Genomic DNA, 24,827 nt, shown 5'->3' with positions numbered 1-24,827 from the left:
CCGTCTCACCAGGACCTGGGAGACGCTGCGGAGTTTGTCTTGAAACTCGTCCTCAGAGTCAGACATCCTGTTTCTGAAAACGTCTGAAACTTCATACACGATCGATTTGAGCAAAACCTGCATGAAAGAGCGAAGCTCAGTTTGCAAATTCAACAAACACTCCGCCATCCTTCTGTAGAGTCGGTCAGAAACAAAGGCTAAATTGTGGAGTTTAAACGCAAAAACGTTCTTATTTTATTCTTCACAGATCCTGCATTCAGGCCTGTATTCCGTTATACACAGCTGACAATTCGTAGCATAGTAAAAAAACAAAATAACTTTCTTCTTGATTATTTAGCTAAAACAACTGACTCAATCACTGTCGCGTGGGTGAAATATCTGTTGTGTTGAGTCGCGCAGCATGATGACGTCATTCTTTAGGGCTGCCGCAGCTTCAGAACAACTGAGGAGAGGAATTTTGAGACAGAGGTATTTCTGCAACCCCTGCAACAGATATAAACCTCACCACACATGCTAGCGCCATCTAGTCAGGACGAGTGAATCACCTGCGAGTTACGCAGTGTGAATTTTTTTAAACAGAAAATGTATTTCCAGATTTTACTTACAGGACACTATAATGTACATTATTATCAGCGCAGGATTTCATGTAAAGCTATTTTTAAATCGAAGCACACATCACTAATCACCTGCTCTGCTCAGTTTTGTGATATAGTATTAAATGCAATCTCTGAATAAGTCACTGAACTGGGCCAGACCAACTGAAAGGACGGAATGCAGACAATAACTTAACAGATTTAAATTTTATTCTTCTATTGCCCCTCCACAACCCACTCAAATTCATCTTATCTAATAAATACATTTTTTCTTCCTTTCATTTTCTTTTTATACACCTCTCTTTCCCTTCCTTACTATTTTTTCCCAATCTTTTTTATCTCTCACATCTCTCCATACTTATAGCTTTGTTTATCTTAGATGAAATATGTCTCAACAAGGCCACATACTTGTTTAAATTGATTTATTTTTCCTTCCAGGCTATAAACAGTGTTTTCATCTTCAGTCTGTCCAACAGGTTGATTGGCCCCATATTGTTCATCTGTTTCTACAGAACAGCTCTTCCTCCAAAATGTAAGCGTAGCCAATGTTGGTGAGACTAGGAGCCTGCAGAAAAGAAATATGCCTATTGTAATAATTCTAAGAATTGTTCTAGTGCAAGAGCTTAACCAAAACTGTACCTGTATTTCTAGGTGTTATACCAGTTCAGTCATATATACATTTTGTGATCAGTCACCTTGGAGTCTGCTTAACCAGTAGAAATCAAATACAACTGAAGTTTTTCTTGTTGAGACTTAAACTGTTAATCTTCCATATCAGGTAAGTGTATAAAAAGTCAGCTGTAACTCTTCTTGTCAGAACTACTCTCCTGACTGTAAGGAGGATACTTCTTCTTGGTCATGTATTCAATAAACTCCTCTTCTACTTAACAAAAAATGTCTCAAGTGGATTTTTGTTTTACATCTCCATTCGCAGGTTTTTGGTAAAAAAAAATCGCCAGGATTTTCTTGTTAGCTGGCAGAATTCCTTCTGCACTAATGAGCAAGATTTGTATTTCATCTTTCACAAGTTATATGCAATTTTTGAAAAACAAGTTGTCCAAAAAGGAAATGAATACTTGCATTGAACCAAATCAAGCCATATTTGATCTTCAATAATTATGATACATTCTATAGGACAAAACAAGAAGAAAGATACCGCAGGATTTCAGAAACAGGATTTCCTGTTTATTGAGAGAAGCTTTTACCATCCAGGAATTTTCGTGTCCAAGGACTTCAATGTGCTTTCCATATACAGCTGCCACTGAAGCACAGCACAGACTCAGAAGCTTGACATCTCCCAAGGAATATGTTGAAATTGTAGGTGGAAGAGGAAAATGACCCTCAAGTACAAGGACAAGATGATCATCTTGATCTCGCCACCTCATGACTGGTCCAGTGGCAGTGCCCTGACAAGGTGGCTGAGTGGTTAAGGTGATGATTGCTAATCCATTGTGCTCTGCACGCATGGGTTAGAATCCTATCGTTGTTGTGTTGTGTTCACTGTTCCTATTTGAAACTGTTTAATAAGTGTTCTTTGTCATTGGTGTTCCTTTACGAGAACAGTAGCCAAAGAGCTTCCTCTATATTTATTTGAGTGAAGGGGGGGAAACCATGTATGTGCAGAAAATAATCATTGAATTGAAGTGCTACCCCACATAAGTAATGTCTGAACTTATTGTTGGTAACCTGGAGAGCAGACCAACCTCTTCAGTGATGTAAAGCACAGGACCTGCAGTATGTAACATACAGTAAATATGATATTTCAGTCTTCTGTGGAGCAACTCATACGAAACTCTAAATCCCAGGGTTGTGAATTCAAGCTCCATGCTGGTGAAGCGGCAAGGCTTATTAATAATACAGGAATTAAGTTTTCTGCTCCCTTGCCTTGCTCTCCCTCATCCTAGTGGTGCTGGACACAGAGAGGCCATTCCATTTGGTTCAGATTTAAGATGTTTTTCTATCTGAGTTTTTTCTATGTTTTTCCTGATAAGGAACAACTCCCAAGTCTGAGGTTCTCCAGCCACCCTAATAAATGGTCATCTCTGGTGCCTTACTGTCTGGGAGATTCCAAGGGAGAGTCTCATCCTAGGTTGTTTACAACCCTAATGTCAGAGAGCATAGTTATTCATCCTCCACCTTGATCAGCTAATCAGGAACTGGTAGGGCAGGGTAACCCCACATGGGTCTCAAATGCCCACGGAACATTCAAGCAATGAACAACCGTAGTTCCTCCAGATAAAAAAGGCAGCACAGGGCCCAGAAGATGCCCCTCCAGGACATTCTGACTCAGCTCGGACAATCACGTGATGGAGTCGAGAACGGAGAACGTTCGCGTGTAACCAAAGGATCCGCCCGAGGTTAGCCCAGTAGCAAGCCTCATGAACCCACCGCGAACGCTCGCCTGATCAACGAGTGAACTAAGGTCGGAACTGTCAATAGCTGGATCTTATTATTCAGGGCTAGCACTACATTGGGAATGAAACGGTCTTCTTCCCATTGAAAGAGCGGACCCACAGTCACTTTTCATGTCCACAGTCTCTGCTAGTGGAGCCAGGACTAACTCCCCTCCTTCTCCCACACATCACGCCAGACCAGGACTGCCTGGCGCTGGTCCAGAGGATGCCGATTGGATGCAGCAACAGCCTGTCACTGTTCTCTTGTGTCCGTGGGAGATCTGAATCCACACAGATTGGATGAGTATTCAACATTCTGCATTACAGCTCGAGAATTCAATTGTTACCTCAACCCCAGTTGATATCAATTTAATGCCTATGAGTGATGTACTTCCCTTTGAGTATCTAGTGTAGAAGTTGTAATCAAAGTTCATTTACGAAACAGTATAAATGAATGGTATACTGAATGTATGTCCCTCATGGTTTGTGACTCTTCGTTATTGAATATACAGTATAAGGTCAGCAGGCTTGGGGAATTGAACTTTAAGGTGAAGACTGCGGGTTCAGTAGCAGCAGAACCTGATCAGTATCAGTTGACTCCGATATACTTTGAAAACTTAACTTCTGGATTTAGAGTCAGATATGCTACCGTTGCACAATGTGGTACTTAATTAAAAAAAAATAGAAAAACAATCAGTGTTCCTGGATCTGTTATCGAGAACAACACCTGCACAAGAGCTGCGCAGGAAGAATGAAATGTGGTCTGGGAAGAAGAGACTCTCTTCGGAAGAGCGGTGCTCTTCACAGGATAATTTTTTTTGTGACCCTGATTTGTCTCCTTTGGGGAATTCAAAAGCACTGCAGCTGTGACCTCGTGGTGCAACGGTAGTGCATCTGACTCCAAATCAGAAGGCTGCGTGTTCAAATCACATTGAGGTCAGCTGTTAGCTTTTCAGGTTATGCTGGTCCTGAACACGGAATTCACACCATGCAGTTGAGTTCTATCTGTACACCACATAGATAATCTAAACAAAATAGAGCAGTACAGGACACACAGTGTGGAGCTCATACAGCGAGTAGCCTTGAACACAAGAGAAAAGGCACAGTTCACATCTGCTAGACATCATGTCTGACTTTAGAGACAGCTACTGTACATCAGAGAATGGAATCCTGGAAGTTTCAGATATATATATTTTTTTAAATATAGGTTCAAGCAAACCTGAACGTTAGGGAGTTTCGGACACTTTTCTTTTATTAAATAGTGTCTGAAGCCTGAAAATGTAATTTGAAAAAAAAACGGTATTGGACATTAGCAGGTGCTTTTTGTAACGATTTGCTATTTCATGCTGGAAAACAAAGGAAACAGACCCAACGTTTGCTTTCAGGTGCGGTTCATTACATAATAGATATCTATTACTGAGGAGCTTGAAAAAAATTTACACGAGCCAGGTAGAAGTCGAACCTACAATCTTATGATCCGAAATCAGATGCGTTATTTATTAAACCACTGGTATTTCACAAAACCTGAATTTCCCCATAGTGTGCTCAGCACCGCTACTAGTAATACACCGCCACGTCTAAAATTTCAAAGTGAGAAACGTGTTTTCTGATTTTTTATGAGTTTTAAAATATCATCTCTTTAAATCAGACAAAGGGTTTATGTTTCGCACTGAAATTCTGATTGATTGAGAATTCAAATAAAGACTGTTTTCTTCCACAACACCGTATAATTATCACATCCACCAGACTCTCCAACTTCTCCAGACCTTGCTGGGTGAGCATTTGCTCCGATAAATTAGGTCACGTATCATGTTAAATCATTTCTTCTCAACACAACACTTCCCGGTCCACGTTTTCTCTATGAAAAAAAAAACATTTTTCCCTTGCACGATTTCTCGTTTTTTATCAAAGCGTACAGAAATAAAAAAGAAGAAGAAATAATGTTGCAAAAGAACTCTGTCGCCCTTGGGAGATGTCAAACGCATTGGACATGAAAAATGCCAGATAAAAGCCAGTTCTCTTCGTTTCTCAGTGTCGGGGCTGCTACTGTATGTAAAAGAGGCAATTTGCTCTGAGAGCAGGTTCAGCGCTTTCTGAACGCAGATGTCTCAGAGCGGTGTGTCCAAGTGGCTGTAAAAGGGGCCAGGTGTCCTGTCACCATAGGTTAGTTGGTTGAAGTGCCTTTCTATTAAACAAAAGAACATAGGTTCAAATCCCAGCTGTGTATTTCTTCTTGTCTTGTAGTACAGAACGTACCATTTTGGTCACTCACAAAGGGCTTGATTTCGTTAAATGCAGGTGTTCATTTCCTTTCTGGAAAACTTGCTTTTGATTAAATTCACACAGCTTGCAAAGCATGAAATTCAATTCTTGGTTATCAGTGCAGAAGAAATATTACCGGCTGGCATAAAGAATGGTAAGAGATTTTTTTTTAACCAGAAACTTGTGATTCGAGAACCCAATAGCCAGTCTCTGTGGCGCAATCAGTTAGTGCGTTTGGCTGTTAACCGAAAGGTTGGTGTTTCGAGTCCACCCAGGGCTGGGTTTCTTTTGCAATGTAAACATTGTCTTCGCATAGGTAGATTGGATTTCTCAGCAAAACCATAGCCATTTTAATATTTGCAGGAAATTCGAGTGTTCAACACGTGTCAAAAATGTCCAATAATGCCCAACATCTCAACTCCCCAGAAAACCATATTCACACAAGAAAAATGATCGTCGAATCATCATTTATACTCCCATCACATCCTCTGCTGAAATATTTTAAAAATACAATGCAGATTTGTTTGAGAACTTGACAAGCATTGTTACGTTAGCACTGTGCAGTTGGATTTTGATATTTTGACATATTTAACTTAATTTTAAACATTAATACAATCTATTGTAATTGTGTTGTAATATTAAAATATGTTAGCTGAGGATGCAAAGGGGTGAAAGGGAAAGGTCAGAGGGTACAGTAACAACAAGGTTAGGATTGGTGGAGGTGGTAGGGGTGTGGATGGTTTTTCTCTGTAGAGGACGATTGAGTTTTTTATCCTTCTCTGAAGTGAGAAACTGGAAGAGTTGGGAGTTGAGAGATCTGATGAGGTTAGATATAAAAGGAAGATGATGTTGAGCTGTTAGCGGTAAAAATTACTTAATGTCTTTGATGTTGTCATCAAAGATAAACTGCAGTAAGCAAAGATAAAGAGAAAATTATCCTTGCTTACTGCCCTGTCTTTCTCACACCTGAAGAAGGCTCCACGGCCAACAAGTTGTGTTTCCTTTCTTATCTTTTCAGCATGGAACAAACCTTTACTTGTTCATTTGCAGCCTACGTATGCTAACGCAGCTACTCACCTGATATTTAACATTCCTATAATCACAAATATGAATGTCCACTGTGGGTATATTTTCCATGATTATTTATTCTGTCATTGAAGCATATTTTATGTCATACCGAAATGTCATAATCACTGAATTTTTTTTTTCATTTAGAAAGTAAGAAAATGATTAATCACTATGAATTGCATTTAGCCTGTTCTGATCTAGATTTTCTATATACTTTAACATGCCATGTTCACAATGTCACAACTCAGAAATGCAACAGTGAAGTGTTGTAATTACAAATGTAAATAGTGTTGGAACATTGAGATGTTTTGGTAATGAGGAAGGAGGGACATGCCATGTTCAAATGGTACAGTAAAATTTCTTGTATTTCGGGATTAAGAGAGCCTGTTACATTGTGTCTCACACCTCAGTGTCAGAATTTTGAGACATTTTCATAATCAAGAGGGAGGGCCATAAATACAGTAGAAAGTGCATTTCCAATGCATTCTCTCATGCTTTGTTCCGAGGGTCATATTTAAAAAATGTTACAGTAAAATATCCTAAAGTTCAGGATTTTGATAGTCTGTTCCATTGTCTCTCACACCTCAGTGTCAGAATTTTGAGATGTTTTTATAACCAGGGGGTAGGTTTATAGCAATAAGCAGAAAGTGCCATCTGTCAGGATCGCTAACCCCTCCTCTTAAGGGAGCTCCTGCCCTTCCTCGTTCCCTCCCATTGTTTGCACCTGATCCCTATTCCCGTTCCCCCTTAAAAGCCAGACGCGGACCTCACTCCGGGTTCCTCATTGATTTCCACATCATGAGAGCCCGGGGTCTTGCTGCGTCTGGCTCCGTTATGCTTTTAACTTTCTGTTCCTAGTTCCTGGTTCCTCTCGCCGGTTCCGACCCGGTTCGTGTTTTAACTCCCTGGATGGATCCCCTGGCCTTGGACTCTACTCTTTGTCTCGGATTACTCTTTTGGATTTCCTACATGGATTGTTCGCCTGGACTCACTTCCCCTGGACACCTGCACTGCATTGACATGCCCCCCGTCTCCAGACCCTTTTCCTGCATGACTATTTTTCCCCTTGTGTCTTCACCATTCTGGATCGTGTCGTCCGCATAGGGCCCGGAAAGAACTGTTCGTTACACCATCACCCTTTGCTTATCCTTGGTTAACCATATATTCTCATATGCCATGTTCTAAATGTCCCATTTATATTAAAATTTCTTGTAAAATGTAAGATTTTAAGACTTTTTATGATCAGAAGGCAAGGTTGTGGTAAATATGCAGAAAGTGCCTGTGAACTTATGTTTTGCCTTTGTCTTATTTACATATTGTGTTTGTGTTATTGTGAGTTTTGAAAATTGGTTTACAATTTTCTGAAATGTGTTTCACACAAAAATGCTATTTGGATAGTCACTACTTACATATTCCCCTTTACTGAGGATAAGTACAGTAATCCATCCCGATTAATACTTTTAAGAATTACTATAGAGAGCCATCTACAGGCGAAAGCCGGCATAATATCACAGCAGCAGCATTTAAGGCAGAAGAAGAAGCTGGCGAATAAGAAGCCAGCTTCAGCCTCGTTAATGCAATATCATTGGGTGAGGTGAAAAAATATTTCTTGCTCTGAATCCTAACATTTTTATAGGAGGTGTTCTAGTACTTCTTGCCTCAGATAAAACTGCCAATACATCACTTATTTCTATTCCATCAATAGCAGCGGTGTTATCGGTACTGATTCCTAAATGTACGTCCTGTCATCATATAAAATGTCGAAAGTTTTGACTGGACTCAACTGATCAAATTTCTCTTCGATGATTTTATAATTTTATAATTTTATCTGAAAATACATCTGAAACAAATTTGCACATTTTTTTTTTCCGGAAGAGCATCATCAAGAGACTCAAAACATACCTCCTTTCCAGGAAGGATTGTTCAAATGCAAACATTGGTCCAAGATCAATGTACTTTCCTATCGCTGTTGCTTCTTCAAATCCTTCATTTGAACATCGATATTGAGGGATGATATCGTACAAATTCTTTTAAAGCAAATTTTCTTAAAATATAAGTCTCTGTTATAGTTGTCTTGGAAGTTTCGCAAGGTATAATAGACAACCTTGTGCCCTCCGCTAAAATATGATAAAATACAACAAAATGTATTTACATAGAACACCATTTATTGTTACATGTATATTAAAATTAAGATAAATATACAAAACTATTAAAATACAAATGTATGGTCCTAACATAATCATGCTGTTCAACTGTCCTTTTTTGCTTGTCAAAAAAGGACAAATCTGTGTTGTAATTTTTAAATATTCTGACTAAGGGTGCAACGAGAGCATAAATTAATTCTCCTGCCAGCCATTCGAAGATCAAAGTCCATGGCTGAATATGACGTCCTTGAATTATGGTCATTATTGGCCATTCCCAGTGATATTGACTTACATACTTAATTGTTTAACAAAAGAATCACATTTCCCGCAAATATGAAGTGGGTTAAGGTTTTGCTAAGAAATCCAAATAAGTAGAGATGAGGTTTACATTGCAATAATGAGAAGTGCATTTCTGGGTGGGCTCAAACCACTAACCTTTCAATTAACAGAGACTTACGTGTGTCCCTTTTCTCCATTTGCAAGCTTCTGATTAAAAAAAAGAAAATAATGCTTCTTTCTTACCAGCCTGCGATATACAAGGCAAGATTTGTATTTCATCTTTCACAAGCTGTATGAATTTCATGAAAAGCAAGTTGTTCAAGAAAGAAAATGAAAACTTGCATTAAACAAAATCAAGCTGTACATAATCATCCATAGTGATACATTTTGTAAGACAAGACAGGAAGAAAAGCACTGTTGGGATTTGAATTCAGCATCTCCTGTTTAAGAGGAAAGCATGTTAACCAAATCAGCCAAAGTGCCATCAGTGTATCAACACCATCTCTGACTCAGTGATTGCAGCTGACTGTCACTGGAGGACAGTTCATCGTGAACAAGCCAGCCTGCATAATGAGGGGGAAGAGACTGACCTCTGTGATGCAGTATCGACAAATACTAACCTTCTGTCCAACTGTTCTCTGCTGCATTCTGGATTAGCAGGTAAATATTGGTTTCCATGCATGTGTAGGGGTTTTGTGTATTTACTTGGACAATTATTAATTGTAGCAGTAAGTCACAAAATGATTCTTTGATGGCTATTAGAAAACCGACCTTGCGGGTTAACTCATTAACGCACACACACAGATACTAATACACTTATTAATACATAAAATGTGCATATAAACATAACAGATCTTAAGAGTGTGGGTTAGCAGAATACAAAAGGTATATATTAAATCACGAAGAGTTCCAAACCAAGAGGGACATACATTCAGTATACCATTCATTTAGACTGTTTCGTAAATGAACTGGGATTACAACTTCGACACTAGATACTCAAAAGCAAGTACATCACTCATAGGTATTAGATTGATATCAATTGTGGTTGAGGTAACAATTGAATTCTCGAGCTGTAATGCAGAACGTTGAATACTCATCCGATCTGTGTGGATTCAGATCTCCCACGGACACAAAGAAGCAGTGGCAGGCTGTTGCTGTGTGCAATCGGCGCTCTCTGGCTTGGTGCCAGGCAGTGGCCGGAGTGGCTGGCGTGAAGGAGAGGAGGGAGAGATTCCTGCTGCGATGCGCTGCTAATGCTCTTTGAAGACCGGCTAGTTAGTGTTGGCTGAAACTAGCAGAGCTTGTGCACATCGAAAGTGACTGCGGGTCCAAGCAAGTCACACTCTTTAGATGGGAAGAAGACCAGTTCGTTCCCGATGTAGCGCTAGTCCTGAATCCTGAGATTCAGCTGTCGACAGCTCCAACCGTAGTTCACTCGCTGATCAGGCGAGCTTTGGCGGTGGAGTAACGGTGGTTCACGAGGCTGTCAGCTGGGCTAACCTCGGGCGGATCCTTTGGTTATGCGTGGGCAACCTCCGTTCTCGACTCTTAAAACAAAGTTAAGTCCTGGCACTCGGACACACTGGCCGTCACGTGATTGTCCGAGCTGAGTCTGAGAACATCCTGGAGGGGCACCTTCTGGGCATTGTGCTGCCTGTTTTATCTGGAGGAACTACGGTAGTTCAGTGGCTTAAAGTTCCGCGGGCATTTGAGACCCACGTGGGGTTACCCTGCCCTTCCAGTTCCTGATTGGCTGATTGAGGTGGAGGATGAGTAACAATGACCTCTGACTTTAGGGTTGTAAACCTTGGGATGAGACTCTCCCATGGAATCTCCCAGACAGTAAGGCACCAGAGATGACCATTTATTAGGGTGGCTGGTGAATCTCAGCCTTGGGAGCTGTTCCTTATCAGGAAACTCTATCAGCTAGAAAAACACCTTAAATGTGAACCAGATGGAATGGCCTCTCTGTATCCAGCTGCACTGAGATGAGGGAGAGAGGGACTGGCAAGGGAGCAGCAAACTTAATTCCTGTATTTTAAATACGCCTTGCAGCTACAGAAGTGTCCTTAGAAGAAAAACATCTTCTATGATAGTGGTACAGTCCATCACACCCCTCCTATAGCCTTTCAAAGAGAAAAAAAACTGAGAACAAAGTATGTCCATGTGTGGTAATCAACCAGGTCTTACAAACATTCTTAAACCCTTCCACCTCCTTTCATTGCAAATGATTTGTACATGTTAGAAGGTTAATTTTGGCTTCTGATATTATGGTGGATTAAGAGTCCTGAAATCTTTGTAGAAGTACAAAGATGAAAGAAAGGGCAGTGTAATCATGGCCAAGAGAAGGCAAATGTTGGACTATCTGCTTGGATTGAATGGAGCAAAACGTAGGCAACTCCTTGAGCAGAACCTGCTTCATCCTTCAGACTGGGGTTTCTGAAGATCTGTACATTTGAACTTTCAAAGTGACTAAAGTAAAGGAGTTTTCCCTTTTTACCACATAATTCCCACAGATCAACACTAACAGAGAGCCTAATTCCAGACAGGATTCAATCACTGTCTCTCAGGCATCCCAGCAGTGGATTTCATGACTTCAGAAAGCCATCTTCACCAGTGGAGAACTCAATGCTCTGAGGTTTACTGGCAGAGTCTCACACTGGGTAATGTTAGATGTTGATAAATAATGTCCTATGGAATTCTACTATTGATAAATTCTACTATGGAACTGCGATGTGTCTTGAAAAAAATCTTCTATGATAGTGGTACAGTCCAGCACAGCCTTTAAAAGAGAAAAAAAAACAACTTTTTTCATTCACTTTTTATCATTGTTTTTCCAGCCCAACAAAGATCAACATATATGAGCAGGCGTCCTGTGCCAAATCCAATCTGCCTTCCTTCCAAGCATACAGGAATGTGAGTGAATTAAATATTAACATATGAAAATACACAAAAATATGCAATCACACTGTAGTGTGCTTTCTGAAGGCACCAGTTCTGTAGGGTTTGGGCATTTACTGGGACAATTATTAATTGTAGCAGTAAATCACAAAATTGATTCTTTTGATGGCTTTAGAATCCAACCATGCGACATAACTCAAACAACGCACACACACAGGTACTAATACACGAGGATACATTTATTAATACATAGAATATGCATATAAACCTAACAGATCTTATCGAGAGGGTTATCAGAATACAAAAGGTATATATTCAATCAGTTACAAAGTGTTACACATATCAAAAGGACATACGTTCAATATATCATTCATTTAGACCGTTTCGTAAATGAACTTGGTTATAACTTCTACATTAGATACTCAAAACAAGTACATAACTCTTAGGAATTAAATTGATATTAACTGGTTGGGATAACAATTGAATTCTCGAGCAGTAATGCAGTGAAGTTGAATACTCATCCAATCTCTGGGGATTCAGATATCCTGCAGACTCAAAGAAACAGTTGCAGGCTGTTGCTGTCCAATCCGCACTCTCTGGCTCGGTGCCAGGCTGTGCTGTGCGGCTTGCGACGGTGCGCTGCTGATGCTCACTGACCGGCTAGTTAGTGTTGGCTTTAACTAGCAAAGTTTGCGCACAGGAGAAAAGATGACTGTGGGTCCCAGCAAGTCAGGAAGAAGACCAGTTCGTTCCTGATGAAGCGCTAGTTCTGAATAGTGATTCAGCTGTCCACAGTTCCAACCTGTTCACGAGGCCTGCTACTGGTGCTAACCTCGGGTGGATCCTCTGGTTACTCTCTGGCAACCTCCGCTCTAGACTCTTAGAACAAAGGAAAGTTCTGGCACTCGGACACACTGGCCGTTCCGTGGTTGTCTGGGCTGAGTCTCAGGATGGTCAGGAGGCGCTCTGCGAGAATGTCCTGCCCTTGGGAGCCTTCTGCTCCTGGGCCGTCCTGCCCTGGAATTCTCCTTTGAATTCCCTTTAGAAAAGTCCACAGAATTCTCCTGAATCTTACTACAGGCTCTCTGTGTTTCTTGTTTTTACCTGGAGGAACTTCAGCTCGTTGATTGGTGAAAGTTCCATGGGCATCAGAGTCCCATGTGGGTTACTCTGCCCTACCAGTCCCTGATTGGTTGATCAAGGTGAGATATGAGTCATTTACTCCTGACACCTAGGAATGCAGTCCAGATGTCCATCTGGCACTCCCTAGACAGATAGGCGCCAATGGATGACCATTGATCAGGATAGCCAGGCTTAGCTAAGTGCATCCCCCTTTGGGAGCTGTCCCTTATCAAAGGAAACCTTAAATCAGCCTGCATGAATAGTTTCTCTGTGGCTGCACCACAGAGATGAACAGAGATGGGGCCTCATTTGGGAAGGCTCAGAACACTTAATTCTTTCTTATTAATAAGCCTCGCTGCTACAACACATATGCAGTTTGAGCAAACATAAAACAATAACCAAGTACCACAAACTACCAGGCATCTAGTATCATTAGCAGTTCAGGTGGGGAGCTGCATCACCATGTGTAGGCTGCAAAGGAACAAGTAATAGGTCTATTCCATGCTTAAAAGAAAAGAAAGAAAACACAACATTTCAGCCGTGGAGCCCTCACACCTGAAGAAGGCTCCACAGCTGAAACGTTGTGTTTTCTTTCTTCTCTTTTCATCTAGTGTCATTAGCCTTTTAACAGTTCCTGTCAAAATAAAATAGAAATGGATAACATTCTAGAGAGAGTTTAAAATACCAAGGTACAATTTAAAACATATCTCTTCCACTACAACCACAATATTTTGGAGAGATCGTTGAACCTCACTGTTCTGACATGTCCGTTAGCCTCCGTCCTGCTTCAGCAATGAATGTGGCGGGGCACATTCTGAGGGAGATGAGGTCAATCATGTGGCAGGAAAACCACGCTATGCTTTTTTTTGAGATCCTGAAAAGGACAGAAGGGCCATGTATATGTGTGCAGCTGGATATGTAATTGCAGATGGCGTAGCAGATTCTGCTGAAGCCCCACTGCCTGGTGTGGACGGTAGCTGTGTATATTGCAGCAGAATTGTGCATGTGAGATCAAGGGGGCATGTCATGTGTTTCAGCACTTCACTCTCTTCAGTAGCACATGATTCCCTGAGTTCGTTGGATGACCTGTGGACCGATCTTTCACGATGAAGAATTCCTTAAGAAGAATAGATCTCGGCCCACCATCCCAATGCCTCCGTCTCAAAACAGCAACATCCCACTGCCCTTAGTCTGCAAGGCAGTCTTTTGAAATGCGATGACAACGCCTAGACCTTCGTTGCCTTTTGTACGAGCTGAACTTTTGTGCTCATCAATTCAACGCTCTTTCCATCAACTCATCTTGTCTTTTGACGCTTCGTGTTTTGCGCTCCTTTGACTATTGGCATATCGGGTGACTGCAAACACTGAAGTTCTTGCTTACGGAGTGTGGAACATTGTTTTCAAGTGATCGCTGTTCTATCATGGTGACGCCGAAAGAATCTTTCTTTGGCAACATGGGCAGACTGACAGCAGTGCGAGCGAAAGTAATGGCAAATTTCTTGACTTATTTCTGAATGTGAATGTTCTTTAGAAAAGGGATGCGGCATTGCTTCTCGCCCGTGTAAAGGTCACGCATTCCAGACGTGGTTATGAGCGAACAGTTGCCGCAAGTGTTTGAAAAGAGCAAGCAGCCCTGCCCCGTGTGAGGATCAAACTCAGGCCCTTCAGATGACGAGACTGACGCACTACCAATTACGCCAACAAGCCCAGCTGCAGTACACACACTGGAAAGTTTGCCTCACATGGATTTCAGTCGCCCGTTCCCTAATCTTTAGACGCCCTCTGCTGAATGTTGCATTTGCCTTTGGATCTCACCGATACATTTTTGGTCTGTTTCTGTTGCGAGTCCGTCTTTCAGATCTCACCTAGCACAAGTCTCTCTGGCTGAAGTGGCCTCTCTGCTTCAGCATCTTGCCCTCACTCAGCCACTAAAAATGTCACTCGGACTTCTGACAAGCTGACATGAAATGTCAAGAGAGAGTGGCGGAGACGCTTAAGCCAGAGAGAAGATGAAAAGGGGGCGTGGCTGGGAAACGCTTGACAGCTGCATGATGCTCTCCATGTAAGGCGGGACCACAGGCTAAAGGACACCTTTCGGCACATCAAGCTCTAAGCACACACCTGGAGGATGCGAGAATTGATCCTGCTATCTCCCACATGCAAAGCAAGCGCTGTACCATACAAGCCAACCCCCCTCGCTGGGACTTATGCCTCGGCGTCACCTAGTGCCGCTTGTTCCCCTCTTACCGGGCACAGTTCACTGCCCTTCGTCTGCAAGGCAGTCGTGTAATTGCAGCTTTCTTGACTTATTGATGAAGGTCTGACTGGACGAGCGAATGGCGCCTCTCCCCATCCTCAAGCTCGCTGACAGATTGAAATGGAAAGTGCTGCTGTGGCTTGTTGGTCTAGTGGTATGATTCTCGCTTAGGGTGCGAGAGGTCCCGGGTTCAACTCCCGGACGAGCCCTCGTGTGCTCTTTTCCTCCTCTTCCACAAGACTGGGAACTGATATCCACATCACTTCGCAGCGTCTGCTTATGGCAAACGATGGAATGTGACTAATGACTGAACGAGCCTGGTGAATTCTCATCACGTGGCACAATGAGAGCATGCAGTCAGCTGTCCAAGGCGGCAACCTCATTGCTCGTTCAAAAGAACACGTACTGAAAACTCATCACCACTGTGTCGTAGATGAGCACCGCGATCGCTTGTTGTCATGCGTCCTTACTTGGGAAATGCAGAAGCAAAAACTGCCCTCTCTCAGCCACCGAAACGTGTGCGGCTCGCCTTGCGCTCTCTGCGCCTCACATATTTGTCGAGCTGTCTGCTCTTCTTTCTGTTGAAGTAATCAAGTTACGGGGCGTCCTGCAGCCTATGATGTTCTCACTGAGAGCTTTCAAGATTTGAAGGAAAACTACGAGCTTGATGGCTCAAGTCGAACGAATGTGATTGTTAAGCAATCGATGATCAAAAGCACGTCTTCTAACAATTCGTGAGAGTATTATCAGCACTGTTTTCACTCGGATATACTTTTCACTTGCTAAGCTGACAAATTGGACGAGAAAATGCCGGAGACGCACTCAGTGCAGACTGAGGTTGGGAAGGAGGTGTGGCCCTTCAACGCTTGACAACTGAAGGACATTCTCTCCGCAACGGAGGAGCACCTGTCAGAAGTCGCAGAAGCTAAACAAGAGCACCGGGCTTCCGGAGATCCAAACTCAGACCTGGAGGATGCGGGCATCAATCCCGCTACCTCTTGCATGCTAAGTGAGCGCTCTACCATTTGAGGTAATCCCCCTCGCTTCATGCTTCTCGGCATCATGTCTTACCGCCTCTGCCCCTCTTACCGGGCACCGCCCACTGCCCTTGGTCTGCAAGGCAGTCCTTTCAAGTGCGATGACGACGCTGAGACCTTTGTTGCCTATTGTACGAGCTGAACTTTTGTGCTCATCAATGCAACGCTCTTTCCATCAACTCATCTTGTCTTTTGACGCTTCGTGTTTTGCACTCCTTTGACTATCGGCATATCGGGTGACTGCAAACACTGAAGTTCTTGCTTACGGAGTGTGGAACATTGTTTTCAAGTGATCGCTGTTCTGTCATGTTGACGCCGAGTGAATCTTTCTTTGGCAACATGGGCAGGCTGACAGCAGTGCGAGCGATAGTAATGGCAAATTTCTTGACTTATTTCTGAATGTGAATGTTCTTTAGAAAAGGGATGCGGCGTTGCTTCTCGCCCGTGTAAAGTCACGCATTCCAGACGTGGTTATGAGCGAACAGTTGCCGCAAGTGTTTAAAAAGAGCAAGAGAGGAAGCAGCCCTGCCCCGTGTGAGGATCAAACTCAGGCCCTTTAGATGACGAGACTGATGCACTACCAATTACGCCAACAAGCCCAGCTGCAGTACACACACCGGAAAGTTTGTCTCACATGGATTTCAGTCGCCCGTTCCCTAATCTTTACACGCCCTCTGCTGAATGTTGCATTTGCCTTTTGATCTCACCGATACATTTTTGGTCTGTTTCTGTTGCGAGTCCGTCTTTCAGATCTCACCTAGCACAAGTCTCTGTGGCTGAAGTGGCCTCTCTGCTTCAGCATCGTGCCCTCACTCAGCCATTAAAAATGTCACTCGGACTTCTGACATGCTGACATGAAATGTCAAGAGAGAGGGGCGGAGTGACGCTTAAGCCAGAGAGAAAATGAAAAGGGGGTGTGGCTGTGAAACGCTTAACAGCTGCACGATGCTCTCCATGCAAGGCGGGACCACAGGCTAAAGGACACCTTTCGGCACATCAAGCTCTAAGCACACACCTGGAGAATGCGGGAATTGATCCTGCTATCTCCCACATGCAAAGCAAGCGCTGTACCATACAAGCCATCCCCCCTCACTGGGACTTATGCCTCGGCGTCACCTAGTGCCGCTTGTTCCCCTCTTACCGGGCACAGTTCACTGCCCTTCGTCTGCAAGGCAGTCGTGTTATTGCGGCTTTCTTGACTTATTGATGAAGGTCTGACTGGACGAGCGAATGGCGCCTCTCCCCCATCCTCAAGCTCGCTGACAGATTGAAATGGAAAGTGCTGCTGTGGCTCGTTGGTTTAGTGGTATGATTCTCGCTTAGGGTGCGAGAGGTCCTGGGTTAAACTCCCGGACGAGCCCTCGTGTGCTCTTTTCCTCCTCTTCCACAAGACTGGGAACTGATATCCACATCACTTCGCAGCGTCTGCTTATGGCAAACGATGGAATGTGACTAATGACTGAACGAGCCTGGTGAATTGCCATCACGCGGCACGCGAAACGTGTGCGGCTCGCCTTGCGCTCTCTGCGCCTCGCATAATTGTGGAGCTGTCTGCTCTTCTTTCTGTTGAAGTACACAAGTTACAGGGCGTCCTGCAGCCTATGATGTTCTCACTGAGAGCTTTCAAGATTTGAAGGAAAACTACGAGCTTGATGGCTCAAGTCGAACAAATGTGATTGTTAAGCAATCGATGATCAAAAGCACATCTTCTAACAATTCGTGAGAGTATTATCAGCACTGTTTTCACTCGGATATACTTTTCACTTGCTAAGCTGACAAATTGGACGAGAAAATGCCGGAGACGCACTCAGTGCAGACTGAGGTTGGGAAGGAGGTGTGGCCCTTCAACGCTTGACAACTGAAGGACATTCTCTCCGCAATGGAGGAGCATCTGTCAGAAGTCGCAGAGGCTAAACGAGAGCACCGGGCATGCTAAGCGAGCGCTCTACCATTTGAGCTAATCCCCCTCACTTCATGTGTCTCGGCATCATGGCTTACCGCCTCTGCCCCTCTTACAGGGCACCGCCCACTGCCCTTGGTCTGCAAGGCAGTCCTTTCATGTGCGATGACGACGCTGGGATCTTCGTTGCCTATTGTACGAGCTGAACTTTTGTGCTCTTTCCATCAACTCATCTTGTCATCTTACAGTCTGGGTAATTGGAGACTGCACTGTTCTGCTTCCTAAGGTCATATACGGGTTTTTCGCATGAAGCCGTATTGAACAGTATTTCTCGCATTGTGAACATGTGCACACAGCGGTTCCCCGGGTTCCAGTTAGTGTGTAATTACGCATCGATGAAAAACGAAATTAGCTCACTGAAAATTTGATGTAGAGAATGTGGAAATTTCCACAAGTTGTGGTCTTTAAAATGCATTTGGTTTGAAGACGTTCTGTGCTTCCATTGAGAAGATATGGACAAAACAATATTTTATACACAAAGCAAGTGTTTTTGTAACTCTAAGAGATTTCGCGAAAGCACTACAGGTGTGCCAAAATCGTTTTTGAACTTCAAGCTAACTTTACCCCGGTCTTAGAGAAAGGACTGCCTTTCACTTCTCTGTGTTTTCTTTCACAGCGCTGTGCACTTTTTCATTGCTCTCGCTTTCAGAGCCTCTGCACAGCACACGACTCGACATCAGGAAGCACATTGAAGTGAAAGCAGAAAGCGCTGCGACATGCACTGTGCAGATCCCGCCACACTAAGAGGTGAGTGGGTCTGTTCGATCACAGCGCTAGGCGAATCCCCAAACAGTGTGCGTGGCAACAAAAAAAGCTGCTCTGTTTTGAACTGGGGACATTCCACATGTGAGGCTAACGTGATAACCACTACACTCTGGAAACGGTGGGAAATTGTGCCCAGTGGCCCAGTGCTGAGCTACGCCAATGCTATTCAGGGGCTATTCAGGGGCCAATGCTATTCGATGTGAATTGAATGCTATTCAACTCGCCAATGCTATTCAGGGGTGGAAAAGGGTGGAGCCGTGTGTGTCTTTTGTTCAAAGACACCCCCATCTCAGAGCCGGAAGTACAGGCCTTCCTCCCGCAGGTCCACAAAGATGTTATTTTTTAAGAAGATCCTGCAAAAGTCGGCCATCTGCCTCTCAGCCCTGCAGTAGGCCAGGCTGAGAGAAAAGCAGTCCTTCACCCTGGCAATGTACAGCCTGACAAGGTCTGGCTTCAGGCCATTGTACATCATGAGGTTCCTCCTCTCCCAGACAGCTGTCCTCGCTAGGCTGAGGAGGAGGTTCACTAAAATGGCGTTAACCTCAACCCTCAGACCCGCGGTACCCAAAGAGGAACAGCTCTTTCCAGGGCACCCCGTCAAGAACAGCTCCTCGAACAGAGCGAAACAGGCCATCCAGCAGATCCGTCAAGTACGCCCTGGCTCGAGCTGGGGGAAGATCTTACCCCAGAACACCTCTGAGACCGGCACTCTGAAGCGTTTCGCCACCATCAGCCTGTAGAACATGCTGGTGGTGAACCCCAGGAGGTCCACCCCACGGTCCCCCCACTTCACCCTCAGCTCCGGCCAGGCCGGGCCTGCTGCCCCGTCTTGTAGATGGAGCTTCTCCAGCCAACTGTCCGGGAGACCGAGTTTGAGCTGCTCGTAATCCTGACGGATCTTACTGACAGGCAGCTCGTCGTCGACCTCTCGCACAGCGTCGACAATAGCGTGGGTGGGCAGAAATCCGTCCTTTACTTCATAAAGAAGATCCTTGACCTTGGATATGCCAGCTTTGTAGAGCTGCCTGTTCCATCGAGACACCAGCAGGGGGTCGAGGAACAGAGGCTGTTCCAGAATCTGGGCCCGGGTCTCCGGCGTGTAGGAGACATGCTGGGACATGAACTACCCCCTCGCCAGCAGGACCTCCCTGTAAAAGGAGGGCAGATGTTTTATCAACCCCGGAGTCAGCCTCACCAGGAGAGTCTCCTGCCCCAAGCCCCCGCAAGTCTCGAGGTAGCTTCCCATACCAATCTTCCAAATGCTGACATTATCCAGGTCAAGGAACTTCTTCACTACTTTCAGCCTAAAGCTTTTCAGCTTCAGGCCTACATCACACAGCTTCAGCCCACCCCTGGAGATTTCCCCAATGAGGGTGTCATGAGTGACCCGCGGAGGCTTCCCCTCCCACACGAATCCCACCACCAGTTGCCTAATCTCATTCTCTACCCGTTCCGGAAGAGGCATCACAGACAGTGGGTACCACAAGAGGGACAGGCACAGTGTGTTAACGAGCAGGACCCTTCCCTTTAGGGTCAGGGACCTGTGTCTCCACCGATTTAATTTGCCCTCATCTTAATGAGCTTCTCCTTCCACAGGAGAAGCCCAGTGGCCTGCTCATCAGCGTTAATGTAGATGCCAAGGACCTTCAGGTGACCCGTCTCAACCCTGAAAGGGTAACCGAAGAGCGGGGCAAGGTCTGCCCTCCCCACCGGCATGACCTCAGACTTCTCCAAGTTTACCTTGGCGCCCGAGGCAGCGCAGTAGGCCTGCACCACCTCTAAAATGGCCGAGATCTCCGCCACCTCTGCCAACGTCAGTCTGGTGTCGTCAGCATATTGGTAGATCAACGAGGTGGCGGTGCCCCCAGGCAAGGTCACTGGAAAGAAGCTCGTGAGGGAACCATTCACCTTGACACAGCTCACGATCCCCTTGTACACGAGCCTCACCCAGGAGATGAAGGCCTCGCCGAAGCCAAAGCTCTTCAAGACCTCAAACAGGAAGGAATGCTCCACCCTGTCGAAGGCCTTCTCCTGGTCCAGTTTCAGGACGTATCCACCCCTCGGCTGCTCCCGCATAAGGTCCACAACATCTCTGATGGAGCACACCGTGTCCGCGATGTCTCTCCACTTGACGCAGTAGGTCTGCGAAGGCGACAGGATCCTGGGCAGAACCTTCCCGAGCCTGAGGGAGAGAACACGAGTTAGTATCTTATAGTCTGTGTTCAACAGACTGATCGGGCGAAAGTTTTTCAAAAGGGAGGGATCCCCCTGCTTTTTGTAGACAAGAGAGATCACCCCCCTTCTCATAGATGGGGTCAGAGCGCCGGTCCTGGCAATCTCCTGGAACACCTCCAGAAGGAGGGGCCCCAGGGACTGCTGAAAGTGTCTGTAGAGCTTGGAGGAGAGCCCGTCCCACCCAGGGCTCTTGTTAGGAGACGAGCCCCGAAGTGCTTCAAGCACTTCCTCCAAGCTCAGCGCACTGTCACAGAGCTCACGATCGCTCTGTGACAGGCGGGTACTCACCCAAGCCAGCATGGCCCGGGTCTGCTGCTCATCCACCACTTCGGCCAGAACAAGGCGCTATAAAAAGAAAACACCTCATTCCTAACGGCCTCGGGGGCAGAGAGCCGCACACCGTCCTCTCCCACCAGCTCCTCGATGAAGGAGCTGCGCTGCCTCTCCTGCTCCAGGCCGAAAAAGAACCTCGTGCTCTTCTCGCCCTTGGCAAGATACTGGGCTCTGCTGCGCACCCTGGCTCCTCTCCACTTCTCCTCCTCCAGGGCTTGCAGCTCACCCCTCAGCTCCAGCAAGAGCTCGCAGCCCCCGCCGTGATCTGCCAGGAGCCCGAGCTCTGAGGTGATCCGAGCCCGAAGCTGTCTCTCCCGCCTGGCCTTCTCCCGCCCCCGGGACAGGCCATACTAGATACTGAACTCTTTGATGGCGTACTTGAGATTATCCCACCAGACCAGCTTTTCTGACCTATACAGGGGACACTGCAGCTGCTGCCGGATAAGGTCTTCTATGCCCTGACAGAATGAAGCCTCCCCAGGAGCGCCTTATTAAAGCACCAGAGGCCGGGGCACCGGTCCTCCTGTGCCCCTGCTAGAGAAAAGTGAAGCACAGCATGGTCGCTCAGGGTCATGAACACATAGCGCATCTGGCTCAGGCACGGGAAGAGACTCATGTGCCCCTGCAACAGGTCGATCCGGCTCTGTCTCAAGACACCTTCGACGACCTGCCGCCGAGAAAAGTCCCTCCGCGCACACTAAGCCTGACGCCACGCATCCACGAACCAGTGAGCTTCCGCACTGCGCTCCAGGAAGCTGCGAGCAGCACTGCTCTTAAAGGTCATCCCAACCGCGACATCGAGCGCACTCAGTGCACAGTTAAAATCTCCGACGACCAGCCCTGGCTGCTGAAAGCTTCCCCATTGGGGGCGTAGATGTTGCTCAGCAGCACGGACTGTCCAGGAAACCCAAGACAGACCTGCAGGAGCTGGCCCTACGTGTCGCGGTGCAGGAGCCTTACGCTCTCGTACACTCCCCTCCTCACCAGCACAGCCACCCCCCTCCTGCACAGGCTGGAGGTGTTGCTGTAAAACAGCTCCCCGTCCCACTGTGCTCGCACCTTCCGGACACACTCCTCGTCCCAGAAGGTCTCCTGGAGGCAGACAACATCCGTCCGCCCCAGCAGAGCTAACACTGCCCCCAGCTTTGCTCAGTCCCTCAGCCCGTTGGCGTTTAAAGAGGCGAAAGTTGCCATCACGCATATGGCCATAAGAGTGAAATTAATTCTCCGGCCCGCGCGACAGTTCCCCCGCCCTTTCTGCCACATTCTCATTGCCAACACTTGCCGCTTCCTCCCCACCTCCTGTCTCCGCCACCGCAGAGACATCAGGGATGGGTCTGCGGACAACTCTTGAACTGGGCTTCAGGTTGGGCTGAGGCCTGACGTGGTGCCACTGGATTCCAGCCTTCGAGGGCCCAGGCGGTTGTACCCCGGCTTGCCCACAGCTGGGGAACCGCTGACGGTGATGGTGGTGGTGGTGCTGGTGCCGTCGCCTCCTCCCTCTGCCTCTCTCCCTGCACAGGCTTGGGTGTCAAAAGCCCACTGGTACGCTGAGGGGCAGCCTCTGGTGGTGGTGGTGCCCGTAGGATCTCAGCTGCACCACGCTGCACCGCCGCATGTTGTGGAGCAACCTCCCTCTGCTTCTCTTGCGGCACAGAGTGGGATGCAGCAGGATTGTTAGGGCAACGGGGCGCCTCTGCTGGTGGAGATGCTGGCTGGTCCCCGGCTCCTTTCTGCTGCGCTGTACCCAGGATTGGAGGGGCCTCCTCTGCCTCTCTCCCATCACCGGCTGGGGCGTTGCTGGCTCACTGGGGTCCTGGGGCGCCGCTGCTAGCAACTCTCCATGCTCAGCTGCAGTGGCCACTCGTAGTCCATCTTCAACCCCCTCAGCGTTGCGGGCAGCTGCTCCTGCGGCGGCTGGATCTTCCGGCTCTGGCTCGCAGTTGCAGCTCATGAGCGCATGGAGGCAGTCCGGGCACTTGGCAGCGGTGCATTTCCTGGCGCGATGGCCGGGCTGTCTGCACTCATAGAAGAGGAACTCAGGGCAGTCCTTGGCGATGTGCCCCAAGTCCAGGCAGACATGACACACCCTTTGTTGCTGGTCGTGGAGGACCCTGAAGTACTGCCCCCCCTCTGCCGTGGCGAAGCGGGTGCTGTATGGCAACGAGGCTACATGATCGGGAAAGCGAATCCGAACAAACCTCGTGCCATCAGCAATGGTGGTCCCGGGGTAGTGGCGCATCCTGATGTCCGAAATGACTCTCACCCCCCAGCTACTCAGCTTCTCCTTGATAGTCTAATCTGAGATATATGCCGGGAGGTGGAGGAAGGACACCACTACCTCCTTCCGCTCCAGCCAGCGGCAGTAGCAGGGTGTGCCCTGCACATCCAGCCCCACAGCCACCGCGTCCGCATGTTCTTTTGAGTCCAGAGTCAGTTCAAACTCTTTTGGCGTCTGGGGGCGGCAGGCAAAAAGAGAGCCCTCCCCACAGACGCCGTACACAGCTGCGATAATAGCACCCGCAGACGGTTTCTCCACGCCGCTCACATCCACCACAACAGTATGCGCCCTTGCAAAAACCCGCCAGGGGGGTCGGTCCAAATTCCTCATCTTTCTCTTACCTACACTACAATAACATTCTCTGCCTCCATGTTTTTTCCTTCCATTAAAACACAAACAGGACTCAGAAAGCAACAAAAAAGCAACAAAAAAACCCCAAAAGTCTCTCCCCTCCCCAAACAGAGCTTGGCTGAAGGGGAGGGCTTCAAAAATCAACCAAAAACACCAAAAAAACACAAAAAAACAAAGTCTAACTTAAGACAAACAAATCCTCTGTTCCTCTTCTTCTTCTCCTTCTTATAGAGAGAACAGCTCCATCACCTCTTTTACGACGCTGCTTTTTTGAGAGCTGCTGCTGTGCTTTGACATCTGAGCTCTGTGGAAAACGATCTCAATACAATTCTGAAAAACGCGACTCCCCGAACGCCAGCCGAACAAGTCTCCACAGCGGAAGCGCTGTGTCTCTTTTCAGCTGGCGATAAACCTTTCCTCGATCCTTTGCGGACTTGTAAAACTGTTCATGATCAGTTTTACAAGCTCCTGCGCTTAGAAGCTTACAGCACCTGGTATTCCCAGGCAGTCTCCCATCCAAGTACTAACCAGGACCATCTCTGTTTATCTTCCGAGATCAGGCGTGCTCAAGGGGGTGTGGCTGTAAGCAAGAGCAAGGATCGCTGGCACCCTTCTTATAGAGAGGACAGCTCCGTCACCTCTTTTACAACGCTGCTTTTTTCCCTTGCGTTTTTCTCTTCTTCCCACGTTCTCTCTCTTCACTGCCTTCGTCCCCGCTCTATTTCACTTCAACCTTTCACTCTTGCTTCCTTCCAATGAGGACGGAGCTGCGGGAGAAAGGGCGCTATAGAGGATCGCTGTGGAGAGCTGCTGCTGTGCTTTGACATCTGAGCTCTGTGGAAAACG

At 46.4% G+C, this 24,827-nt stretch overlaps 2 non-coding genes and 1 pseudogene across 2 annotated transcripts; 2 read left to right on the top strand and 1 right to left on the bottom strand.

Annotated features, from left to right (window-relative positions):
• The first annotated feature begins 15,156 nt into the window (after positions 1-15,156).
• Positions 15,157-15,228, top strand: trnap-agg (transfer RNA proline (anticodon AGG)). Its single transcript has one exon. It is a non-coding gene; the product is annotated as a tRNA-Pro (tRNA).
• A 2,117-nt stretch (positions 15,229-17,345) lies between these two features.
• trnap-agg (transfer RNA proline (anticodon AGG)) lies at positions 17,346-17,417 on the top strand. Its single transcript has one exon. It is a non-coding gene; the product is annotated as a tRNA-Pro (tRNA).
• Positions 17,418-24,460: 7,043 nt separating this feature from the next.
• On the bottom strand, positions 24,461-24,569 carry LOC138219255 (5S ribosomal RNA; annotated as a pseudogene).
• Between the last annotated feature and the right edge of the window lie 258 nt (positions 24,570-24,827).

The sequence above is a fragment of the Lepisosteus oculatus genome, chromosome 14 (assembly GCF_040954835.1).
Source record: "Lepisosteus oculatus isolate fLepOcu1 chromosome 14, fLepOcu1.hap2, whole genome shotgun sequence".
Lineage (NCBI taxonomy): Eukaryota > Metazoa > Chordata > Actinopteri > Semionotiformes > Lepisosteidae > Lepisosteus > Lepisosteus oculatus.
This window is presented reverse-complemented; position numbering and strand designations above follow the sequence as displayed.